Here is a 12660-nt window from a genome sequence, read left to right as displayed (position 1 = left end):
CAATTGTTTATTGGGCCTGTATTTGTTTCAACTTGTAATGTTTGAGCATGTATTCTTTCATCTGGTCGTGTAATAATTTATAATAATAACAATTGGGGAATTAGTGGAAGCTGGGGGCTGGAATATTCTATTCTTCGCATGAAAGGGTAGAAAACATATCTATAGGGCCTTAATTGGTTTGTTTGTCTCTTATTTGTGCTATGTGTTGATTTGTTTGCCTATTCACTAAGAAAGCATGACTTAGAACAAATGCAATATCTTAACTTGCAAATGTTAGAAAACATGCCTATAGAAACTAAGACAATTGTCACACTTAGATACAATGTCTATAGGACCTAAATTTGATTAATCAAAATGGCCGTTGTTGCCATTTTTATCATACTGCCGCCTAGAAATCATGCCTATAATGATAAATAAAACAAGTGTGTGCTCTTAACTACTTTTTTCCCCAGATGCTACTATTAGAGATCATGCCTATAGGATGTGACTACTTATCTAAAAAGCATGTCTATAGGGCCAAAAATGAATAATTTTGCGCCTTCGATGGTCTAACTGCTCAGTCGTAAATCGCCTAGAGATCATGCCTGCATGATCTTCAGTTAAAATCAGCAACTTTGTTAAGATAATCTAGCCAAAAATACTGCCTATAGGAGTTTATTGAGTTGTTCCATCACCTAGAAAGCATGCCTATAAGTCTTGAACAATTCAACACATCCGAGCTCCAAGCCTACCCATCTACATCCGCCTACCTAATAATTTGAACACTGTTAGCATAGGCTCATAACTGTCTGCGTGCATCTGTGTATATGTGAGGAGGCCAACTTGAGCCCTTAATTGTTAATTATGTGTAGTTCTAGTTGTTTTGATGGCGCGCCTAGTTTTTACCATTTTGAGCAGCCTAAAGAAGTCTAGAACTACCAAAATAGTAGGTCCAAAGCTTCTTGGACCATAGGCACGGGACAGGTGAATCACGAATAGGGTACGTCTTAGAATTGAATTAGAACGTCTTTAGGTAAACAACTTTAATATAGTAATTGGGTAGCAGGAGATGAGAGTCTGCGCCCACTGAATGATAGTGAGGGAGTTGCGAAGTATTATTTATGTTGCACGGGGTGATCATTTAGGCTAAAAAATTTAGGACCGCCCTCCATTATTGTTTGTACGCTTATTTGAACTTAGGCTATATCTTGTAATCTTGTAAGATTGTATTAATTGCTTATTAATGATAATCCGCTTCTTTTCTTACGTGCAATTTGTTGTCTTGTAAATTTAGACCGCCTATCTTTCTTTAACTTATATGATCACATAGGATAATAGGGTAATTATAATTCAGTAACCCCACATTGCGTAAATTCTGGTTGGGACCCACAATTGTGGACCGCGAAGAATGCCTAAACCCTTCGCTTTGAGGTAATTTTAGCCCTTACCCGATCTTTGATAATATGGACTAGTTAAAATAAAGTTATTTGTAGATGGGTGCCCTAATGCATCTCAAAATCATTAGGTGGTGACTCTTCTCTTTTAATACCCATTTAAAAGAATTGTCACATGTCAAAACCGGCTTTCGTGAGAAAACGGGGCGTGACATGCATTGAACATCATTCTGAGAGTGAGTGTACTTCTCAAAAATATACTAAAATCTAAATACTTCAAATATTTGTGCAAGTTAGTACTTTCTTTGCGTTGAGGGAACTTGGGACATAGGATAGGCGAAATTCAAAACCTTTGATTGAAGCAAGATGAACAAATCTTGTCGAACTTAGGTATACCTGAGGTACCACTCAAAGCTCTAGGATTTACCTGCTGCACCCTATTTTGCACAAGTCAAAATAATGTATAACTTACAGTACTATACAAGGTTAATTATTGTTTAGAGTCGCTACTTAGTATTTAAGGTATACTAGGACACATATACTATATTACATAATATACACTTTATTTATGGACTGGAAAATCAGTTGAGATTCTAGGTAAGGGTTCAAATTATTTCGAGCGGAAGGTGCTACTCATCCCTCGTGATCAACAATATATGGTTCCGGTGGACTCAATCAAATAAATGAGGGATTAGGTAAAAAAAAAACTAATTTAATATCTACAAAAAATGATGAATATGATTTGGAATGAAAAATAATTAAATGTGAACATCACGTGATAAAAACAGGAATATTCATGCGCAACAGAATATGTGCAAGGAGGTGAGTAGAGAAAGTATGTGAAAAGTTAGATTTTTGATGACTAGGTGAAATGCGGGAGAGTGTATCAACAAATAAAGTATTTACAAATTAACCAAACGATTTTGGGTTAAAAGGAACAATCATGAACGAATAAGTTGTGATCAAGGTCAACCACTAAAAGACTCAAGTATAAGAAAACTTGTCTATGAAAATGATTAATCAAGAGTGGGAGAAAAGTATTATCTTTGAGTAGTTTCTATGAAATAAATAAGAGAGTTAGATTAATATTTACAAGAAAATTATGAAAATATATTAACTAAAGCACAATCAATTATTGAAAATGAATTATAGAATAAATGTATGAAATGACTTACATTTTTAAATGTTGGTGCACAAGATATGAAGAATGCAATTTATTATTTAAAAAAATAGTTAAGGAAGAGATGAACTATGTATGCATTTGACTAAAGTACAAAGTTTAATAAAGGGTGAAAAATAATGCAAGACAAGGTTAAAGGATGTATAAACACTATATCTTACACTTTTAATGTAATAAAATAGATATGAAAGAATTTTGTTTTTAAATGGGTGAACATGTATAAGAAGTTGCTAAAGAGATAAAGATATAAGAGAATATATAATGATAGTTGGAATATTCATAAATTGACTAAATGAATATTAATTAAAGAATATGCTTTGAAAGAATTTGATTGATGTACAATGATTCACCATTTAAGTGAGAACTTAAATTAATAAAAAACAAATAGAAATTTACTCTAAATGATTGACAAAAGATGGAAAAAGAATAATGTTTGAAAAACCTTAGTATATAATGAATTAAGTAAAATAATTAATTTGATGAATAGAGAATGAATGTGGTATAAGAAAAAAGTGTCAAAATGTTTATGACATAGAAAATTATCCCATCAATGCAAAGAAGTATCCGAGCTAAAAAAATGAGTTATCATTCAATGAGTAACTAAAGACCATCTCTCGAGTCATGGTCTTGAAACACAAATTATGTGAGCCAAGACCAAATGACTATTAGGCCCAAGTCTCTCAAAGAAAGGCATAATAATTAAATTATGTCTATCCGAAGCGTATTAATTAAATAATTTACATATAGAGAGATTCGGAAAGGACGCTAGTATAACTTTAAGAAAATGATTTATTTTTATGTTTATGAAAGAAGATGCCATATTTTTACCTTAAGTAAACAACCAACCTAACCGATGATGTGCATATCAATCCTACTTAATAAACCAAGTAAAAATATATTTTACATCCTAAGTATACATACAAAATTCACGAATTATCTAATGCACGATATTATTGGTTATTGGATTATTAACTAAATACAATCCACCCTAAGTGTTTAGCAAGTAGGTAAATATCAAAGCAGGTAAGCAAACACAACTTCTATCTACCATTTTACTTTACTTTATATTTTGGGTACATCCGAGAACGGGAAGTACAGAGGGGTTTGACGCAGTTTTATCTTTGATTTATCCGAGTGTTGTCTTTCAAAAGAACTCTGTATGATGGTACCTCGCAAGATAAGTGTAACGACTCGACCATTTGTTTTATTAAATTTCTCCCCATTTTCGCTTTTGATGCTTCACACATGTGTAATTTAGGTTTCATGAGTTGCGAGGTTGATTGGATTCGTTCCGGGAAGATTTCGGGTATATTTAGATCCTTTGGTTCTTGGCTTAGAAGCCTAAATTAGTAATGTTGACCCAACTTTGACTTTTGTGAAAACCACCCCGGAGCGATGTTTTGATGGCTCTGATAGCTTCGTATCGTGATTTTGGACTTGTGTGTATGCCCGGAATCAAATTCAGAAGTCTGTAGGTTGATTTGTGTTGTTTTGCCAAAAATTGGCAATTTGAGGTTTAGAAGTTTGACCGTAGTTTAACTTTTGTCTATCGGGTTCGGAATTTGATTTTGGAACTTGGAATAGGTCGGTTATGCTATTTAGAAATTGTCTACAAAATTTGATATCGTGTGGAGTTGATTTGATAGGATTCAGACACTTAGTTGTAATTTTAGAAGTTCTTGAACTTTACTTTAAAATTCATGCATTTTAGTGTCCGATTCGTAGTTCTAAATGTTATTTTTGTATTTTGATTGTGAAAGCGAGTCCGTATGATAGTTTTGGACTTGTGTGAATTTTTTTTGGAGCCCCAATGGCTCGGATGAGTTTCAGACGTGTCGGGGATCATATTTGCGAACCCTGACAGCCTCAACTAAAGTCGCAATTGCGAGAAAAGCTTCGTAATTGCGAAGCTGGCTACCATCACAAAAGCGACCAAGTGGTCGCAAATGCGACCAAACACCAAGCATGCGGACTTCACAAATGCAAACAAGGGAGTTGTAATTGCGATGTCTGACATCTCCCTATCCCCTTTGCAATTGCAAGGTTGGTGCTCGCAATTGCGACAATAGTGAACCAGCACGTCCGAAACTCATCCGAGCCCTCGGAGCTCCAAACCAAACCTCCACACAAGTCTAAAAATATCATACAAACTCGCTCGCATGATCAAAATACAAAAATAATATCTAAAACTATGAATCGAATACTAAAACGCATGAATTTCAAAGTAAAGTTTAAGAATTTCTAAAGTTACAATTAAACGTCGGAATTCTATCAAATCAACTCCGAATGACACCAAATTTTGCACACAAGTTCTAAATACCGTAACAGACCTATTCCAAGTCCCAAAATAAAATTCAATGCTCGATAGCTAAAAGTCAACCTACGGTCAAACGTTTCAACTTCAAATTGCCAAATTTTGGTAAATCAACATACGAACTTCCAAAATCAATTCCAGGCATACGCCTAAGTCCGAAATCACGAAACGAAGATATCAGAGCCATTAAAACAACATTTCGAGGTTGTTTTCAAAAAATTCAATGTTTGGTCAAAACTTTCTAATCTAAACTTCTAAGTCAAGAATCAAAGGGTCCAAAGCAACCCTAAAGCTTCCCGAAATGATACTAATCAAACCCCTAAGTCATAAAATCAGAAACACACATGTGTTAAGCATAAAAAGGGTTAAGGAGGCGTAATTACACAAAACTACCAATCGGGTCGTTACATTCTCCCCCACTTAAAAGAAACATTCATTCTTGAACGTGCATAAGGACATACCTGAAGTGGTGAATAGGTGAGGATAACGGCTCCTCATGTCGTGCTCGGTCTCCTAGGTCACCTCCTCGACCGGATGACCCCTCCATTGAACCTTTACTGAAGCAATATTCTTTGATCTTAACTTCCGGACCTGTCTATCCAAGATAGCCACAGACTCCTCAATATAAGTCAAATCCTCATCCAATAGGACAGTTATGAAGTCTAGAACATGAGACGGATCACCATAATGCTTCTAGATCATAGTGACATAGAACACCGAATGAACCGCAGATAAACTAGGTGGCAAAGCAAACTTGTAGGCCATCTCCCCAATCCTCTCAAGGATCTCAAAAGGTCCAATATACCTAGGGCTAAAGTTTCCCTTCTTCTCGAACCTCATTACACCCTTCATGGGTGAAACCCGGAGCAAGACTCGCTCTCCAAGCATGAATGTAACATGATAAACCTCTCCAAGGCAACATAACTCTTCTATCTAAATTTGGCTATATGAAGACGATCCTGGATCATCTTGACCCTCTCCAAGGCATCTCGAGCCAAATCTTTGCCTAATAACTTAGCCTCTCCCGGCTCAAATCACCCAACTGGAGAATGACATAGTCTCTCATATAGAGCCTTATAAGGATCCATCTGAATACTCGATTGGCAATTGTTGTTGTAGGCAAACTCTTTGTTGTTGTAGGCAAACTCTGCAAGCGGCAATAACTGATCCCAAGAGCCCCCGAATTCCATAACGCAGGCACGAAGCATATTCTCCAATATCTGAATAGTGCGCTCGGACTGTCCGTCCGTCTAGGGGTGAAATGTTGTACTCAACTCACCCTGTGTACCTAGCTCACGCTGTACAGCTCTTTATAAATGAGATGATGGATACCAATACGCCACACAGTCGGACAATCTCGCGGCTATAAACCTGAGCCAGTTGCTCTGAAGAATAGGTATTCACTACCGGAATGAAATGAGCTGAGTTGGTCAACCTGTCCACAATCACCCATACCGCTTCATATTTCTTCTGAGTCCGTGGGAGCCCAACAACGAAGTCCATGGTGACATGCTCCCATTTCCACTCCGGAATCTCAAGTCGCTGAAGCAATCCACCTTGCCGCTGATGCTCATACTTCACCTGCTGACAATTTAGGCACCAATCTACATATTCCACTATGTCTTTCTTCATTCTCCTCCACCAATATTGCTTCCTCAAGTCCTGATATATCTTAGCAGCACCCGGATGAATGGAGTGTCGTGAATTGTGGTCCTCCTGAAGAATCAACTCATGCAAACCATCTATATTGGGCACACATAAATGGCCTTGCATACGCAACACACCCTAATTTCCAATAGTAACCTCTTTGGCATCGCCGTGCTGAACCATGTCCTTAAGGACAAGCAAATGGTAGTCGTCATACTGATGCTCTCTGATACAATCATATAGAGAAGACCGAGAAACCATGTAGGCAAGGACTCGATTGGGCTCCGAAACATCCAATCTAACAAACTAGTTGGCTAAGGTCGGAACATATAATGTTAATGGCCTCTCCGATGCCGGTAGGTACACTAAACTACCCAAACTCTCTGCCGTTCGACTAAAGGCATCAGCCACATATTGGCCTTTTGGAATGCTATAGAATGGTGATATCATAGTCCATAAGCAACTCTAACCACCTCCGCAGCCGCAAGTTAATATTTTTCTCTTTGAACAAATGTTGTAGACACCGGTGGTCGGTACAGAAATTACAAGGGACACCATAAAAATAATGCAATTGGATCTTAATTGCATGAACAATGGCTGCCAACTCCAAGTCGTGGACTGGATAATTCTTCTCGAGAGTCTTCAACTGCCGAGATGCATAGGACTCCACCCCACCGTCTTGCATCAACACCATTCCAAGGCTAATACGTGACACATCACAATACACAGTATAAGACCCTAAACCCGTAGGAAACACCAATACTGGGGCCGTAGTCAAAGCAGTCTTGTGCTTTTGAAAGCTCGCCTCACACTCCTCGGACCATCTGTGAGGACCACCCTTCTGGGTCAATTTTGTCATAGGTGCAACAATAGATGAGAAGCCTTCTATGAAATGAGGATAATACCCGGCCAAACCAAGGAAACTCCAAATCTCAGTAGCTGAAAATGGCCTGGGCCAACTCTGCACTGTTTCAATCTTCTTCAAATCTACCTTGATCCCGTCACTCGATATTACATGACCCAAAAAATGCCACTGAATCAAGAAAAAATTCACACTGAGAGAATTTTGCATCCAACTTCTTCTCTCTCGAGGTCTGGAGCACGATCCTCTACTGCTGCTCATGCTATGCCCGACTGCAGGAGTACACCAACATATTATCAATAAACACAATGAGAATGAATCAAGATAAGGCTGGAATACACCATTCATCAAGTGCATAAATGTTGCTGGGGGGTTGGTCAGCCCAAATGACATCACAAGGAACTCATAGTGACCATACCGAGTCCTAACGACAGTCTTCAAAATATCCGGATCCCGAATCTTCAACTGTTGATAACCTGACCGCAAATCAATCTTTGAGGACACTCTGGCACCCTATAGCTGATCAAATAAGTCATCAATGCGTGGCAATGGGTACCTGTTCTTCATTGTAACCTTGTTCAACTGTCGTTAATCAAAACACATGCGCACAGAACCATCTTTTTTCTTAACAAACAAGACTGGAGCACTCCAAGGTGACACACTAGGCCGAATGAAACCCTTATCAAGCAACTCTTGCAACTACTCTTTTAACTCCTTCAGCTCCCCGAGGCCCATACAATATGGTGGAATAGAAATGGGCTTATTGCCCGACAACAAGTCAATACCAAAATTGATATCCCTATCGGGCGACATGCCCATAAGATCCGCTGGAAATACATTTGGAAAGTCTATAGCTACCGGAATTCACTCAACGGTAGGAGTATCAACACTAACATGTCTCACAAAGGCTAGATAAGTATCACACCCCTTCTCAACCATCCTGCAAGCCTTTAGAAGTGATACAACCCTACTAGGAACATAATCCAATGCACCCTTCACCCTATCCATGGTAAACCTGGCATAGCCAGCGTCATAGTCTTGGCGTGACAATCTAGAATGACATGATAGGGAGATAACAAGTCCATGCCCAAGATAACATCAAAGTCTATCATACTAAGTAATAATAGATCAACTCTGGTCTCAAACCACCAATAACAACCAAACACGACCGATACACACGGTCCACAATAATGGAATCTCCCACAAGCGTGGACACATTAATAGGAGAACTCAAAGAATCAAGAGATATATCCAAATACGGAGCAAAGTAAGATGACACCTATGAATAAGTGGATATCAGATCAAATAACACTGATGAATCTCCATGGAAAATTGGAACCATACTTGTAATGACTGTGTCTAAAGCAACTGCTTTCGTCCTACCCAGAAAACATAGAATCTGGCCTAGCCTCCCCCTCTATGGTGACCTCTACCCGCCCGGCCTCCACCTCTAGCTGGCTATGCGGGTGGAGCGGAAACTGGGGCAGCAATCATAGCCTGAGAAATCTGTGGACCTGACTGAATTCGTAGAGCTTGAGTAGTCTGGGAAGGTGTACATCTCCCAAGTCTCTAACCATATTATGGGTATCTCCACACTCAAAGCAAGTTCTAGGTGGGCGTGGCTGTTGGGATTGGCTCGGGCCTCATCGACTAGATTGACCGTCGAAGGCACCCCGTGCAGGAGGTACACTAGAAAGTGGCTAAGCAAAGTGTACAACCCTAGACCTCGAAACAATCGGAGCACCACTAGAAGTGAGAATTGCTGAGTGAACTTGACGACTCACATAACATCTACCATGATGGGCTATAGCTGCAGCGTGGCCACCACTGAATCCTCCAATACCTCTATACCTTTTAGCCTCCCAGTCCTCCCTCTCACGACCCCACATACCCTCCAAACACTGTGCAATCTCTACCACCTATTGATATGGGGTATCTGTCTCCAACTCTCAGGCTATGCTGAACCTAATACCATAGTTGAGCCCCTCGATAAATCGGGGACATACTCTCTGACTGTAGAAACTAAGGCAGGTGCATGTATGGACAAATCACCGAATCAGACAACATACTCCGACACTATCATAGTACCCTGGCGCAGCTGCTGAAACTCTGCGAGCCATGCATCTCGAAGGGTCTGAGGAATAAACTCTCTCAAGAACAACTCCGAAAATGGAGTTCATGTAAGTGAAGCTGCATCATTTGGGCTACCTTCCTCGTACACTCGCCACCGCTGATAGGCCGCTCCAGACAACTGGAAAGTAGTGAAAGCAACTCTGCTAAGAATAAGGTGGCACTCTGCAAGAAAACCATGTGCATCCTCTGAATCTAAATCACTAAAAGTAGGAGGGTGATACTTCTTAAACCTCTCAAGTCTAAGCTACTCCTCCTCAGATGTTGCTGCCCTTACCGCGGGCCGAACTGGAACATTAGGCTGTACTGGTATAACCTCTGGGACCCGATCGACTTAGACTAGCTGCTCTGGAATACAGGCTGCAGGAGTCTGATCTCCTCCCCTAGCTCGAGATGTGGCTGGTGCAAGTGGAATCAACCCCACCTCAGCTAAGATACCGAATATGCTCAAGAACTGTGCGAGGGTCTCCTGAAGTGCTAGTGTCATGCCCCGAGCCTAGGGGCGAGACCGACACCCAGTGCCTCATCTATCCTTGGGTACCAACTTGCGACTAAGGGACTTTGGACATATAATGTCATAGTTTGGCCAGGGGTCACATTGCAAGACAATTTGTGAGGAAAAATATAAAACCGAATGGAAACTAACGCTGACTAAATGTCAATATAAAGCTGGACCGGCAAGGCCGTCATACCTACTACAGTTGACAAGCCAACAAAATATACATACAGGGCCTACAAGCCCAACATACTGCACTAACTGACAGGATATATCTACAAGCCTCTACTGATGGATGTACTGTGATCGGAACAGGGCCCCGACCTACCCATAGCCTATATACATATATACACAAGATGTACACAAAACTTCTAGACCCAGTAACTCCGAAGGACATGGAGCTTACCGATAAAGCAGATCTTGGGCAACACCTACTGAGGAGGTCTACCCGTCTGTCTGTCTGAACCTGCACGCATAAAATGCAGCGTCCGCAGAAAAAGGGACGTTAGTACGAAATAATGTACTGAGTATGCAAGGCAATGAAATAAATGAAAGCTACAACTGAACTATTAATATAATAACTGAAGGTAACTGGGAGTCAAAGTTGATTTGGAGGTATACTTACCTGCTGATACTGACTCAACTCTCTCAATATATTAAGTAAAATAAATGCCCGGCCTTATAAGGCTCGGTATATATATAACTTCTCTACCGTAGTAGGCTCGCTCATAGGCGCTCGGCCAGACTAGGCTTTGTATCTCGACCAACTGGGCTCTCTCATAGGCACTCGGCCACAGTAGGCTCGGTATATAACTTACCATATGATCAGAGGTTGCCCAATAGGGGCCTGTCCATCGATTATAGCTCGATGGTAATGAAAATACTATAATACTGCATATATATGCTCTCTGCTTTCTTGACTAGAACAAGACAATACCTAATTGAATATGAAGTCCCGATAAGGAGAATATTGTAACTTACAAGACTAGGAAAATATACATAATTTTCGAAATATGAATTTCTCTTTATGTCTCGTTATCAAATGCATGTAATTACGTGATCATGCCAAAATAAAGGAAGGGCTTAGCCTTAACATACCTGGAGTAGGGAAAACTCCGTGTGATATTCTTGAGAAGGATTACACTGTACTCCCTAAAAATTTGAAAAATCTCACGTTGCTTAAGATACTATGAAATCTCTATTTTAATTATTGACGATCCGTACCCTTCTACGTTAGCTTCGGATTGCATTCTACGTTAGCTTCAAATTGCCTTCTACGTTAGCTTCAGATTGCCCATATGTAGAGCCTTTGATATTCTGTTAAATGTTGAAAGATATGTATCTTTTAATTGCTAAAAGATATATAGCTTTCTTTAAATTACAAGGCTTATGTTTGAATTGGTTGCCACATATCCCAATATGACTAAGAGTCATATGTTTTGGTAGTGGGTTGCTGCCACGTGGGGATTGGGGGGGAGAGTCAATCTTATCCCATGACTTATTAGTTAATTAGGTAATATCCTGTTACCCGATAATTAATCAAGTACCCACATAATTAAAAATTATCTCAAATTACTTAAAATACTACTCATTTTTAATACACTTTATACATCATACTATCATGGTCATATGGTACCTTGTATGGCACTAGTCCATAAATACATGGTATTATAGCTTGGACCGCATTTTATCCCAAATTGCCAAACTTCGACGAAACTCATTTTCTTCTATTTGCTTACCTTCTCTCCTTCACAAATTTACTCATCACGTGTTTGAAATAGCATAATGCTTATAATCTCAAGAAAATCTCATTCCCGAGTTTACGTCAATTAACTGAAGATGAAACTTTAATGTACGAAAAATGGGAGATGTAACATCCTTCCCCCCTTAGAAAGATTCGTCCTCGAATGTTTACTCTTAGATACATTGGGAAAATGTTGCCAGAGTCTCCTCCGTACACTTGACTAAAACCAACCCGTACGTAGCCAGAAAACATACTATACATGCCATACATAGCCAATGTCTATAAATAGAAACACTTGGACTCACACAACTGTCTATTATAAATTTTGAAAGTCAAAAATAAGAGCTTACCTGATGACCTACCGGCCTGAATAGAGTTGTGCTGAGGTATCCCACCTCGAGCCATATCTTCAGTTTGAAATAGGTGGGGGTAGTTAGACTTCATTTCTTCCTCCGTTTCCCACGTCATCCCTTCCACATTCTTGCTTTTCAATAAAGCCTTTACGGAGGCTATTTTGCTTATTCCGTAGCTAGCGGATTTGTCAGTCTAGGATGGTAATCAGAATTTCCTCATATGACAAGTCCTCCGTACTCTGTACATCATCCTTGGGCACCACTCGGGTAGGATCGCCAATGCACTTCCGTAGCATTGATACGTGAAAAATCGGATCGACAGACTCCAATTTTAAGGGTAATTCTAACTCATATGCTACTTGGCCCACTCTCCGAATGATCTTATAAGGCCCAATATATTGTGGGCTAAGCTTTCCTTTCTTGCCAAACCTCATCACGCCCTTCATAGGTGACACCCTTAAGAATACCCAGTCATTAACGCCGTACTCTAAGTCTCGTCGCCGTACGTCAGAATATGACTTCTGGCGACTTTGGACTGTCAACAGTCACTCCTGGATAAGT

Source organism: Nicotiana tabacum, chromosome 19, assembly GCF_000715075.1.
Source record: "Nicotiana tabacum cultivar K326 chromosome 19, ASM71507v2, whole genome shotgun sequence".
Classification (NCBI taxonomy): Eukaryota; Viridiplantae; Streptophyta; class Magnoliopsida; order Solanales; family Solanaceae; genus Nicotiana; species Nicotiana tabacum.
Note: the sequence above shows the minus strand (reverse complement) of the source record.